Below are 772 nucleotides of genomic sequence, written 5' to 3'. Positions count from 1 at the left end.
ACAACATGTACTCGAGCAGCTCGGATACGGGATTCATCTGTGTGCACCTCAGGATTTAGGATTTTTCTTTTTCTTTTTCTTTTTTCTATCCGAATTAAATGATTGTGATTTTATCCGATAGACTTGGGTAATTTATCAAAGGTTGCCATGGCTAACCAAATGGAGTTGAATCAAATATGTTCCATATCATATATTATGCTAACATGAAAACATAGTTTATTGGGGTCGCCATAACTCACAAGTAGGTGTACTTTCTATGTTATTAGCCAAGATTGGAATTCCTAAATAATCTTGTGTTTTAGTTAAAGGACAATCCAAATTTTCAGATTTTTTCTTTGTGTAACGATACAATATAATCTTGTAAATAATCATGCATACAAAGTTTTTCTTACTATCTTCAAAAACTGTGGTTATTTCATTTTTTTTTTTTTTTTTTCATTTTAAATCAAAGTTGTGTGCATTCTTGACTAGGTAGAGAAGGAAAAAATTTCATCAAACAAAACCTAATAGCTTGTCCAAAGGGGGATGCAATAAGGCAATGCAATAGGCAACCTCATGTGAGAGAACATCTAGGTTTCACCTGCTCGGATAAGTGGTTAAGTAGCCTGAGTGGGTGGAGCTCAAACTGTCCGTACATCTGTCCAAACATAGTGAAGCTTAGGTGCCCTCTCACATAAGGTAAGAACCCAAAAGAGTGAACCAACTGTTCAAATTATTTCCCCTAAAATTGGCCTAAGAAGCACTTTTTTCAATTAACTTTCTAGAAGAGTGA

Source organism: Corylus avellana, chromosome ca3 (genome assembly GCF_901000735.1).
Source record: "Corylus avellana chromosome ca3, CavTom2PMs-1.0".
Classification (NCBI taxonomy): domain Eukaryota; kingdom Viridiplantae; phylum Streptophyta; class Magnoliopsida; order Fagales; family Betulaceae; genus Corylus; species Corylus avellana.
The sequence above is the reverse complement of the archived record's forward strand: the minus strand, read 5'-3'. Positions refer to the sequence as shown.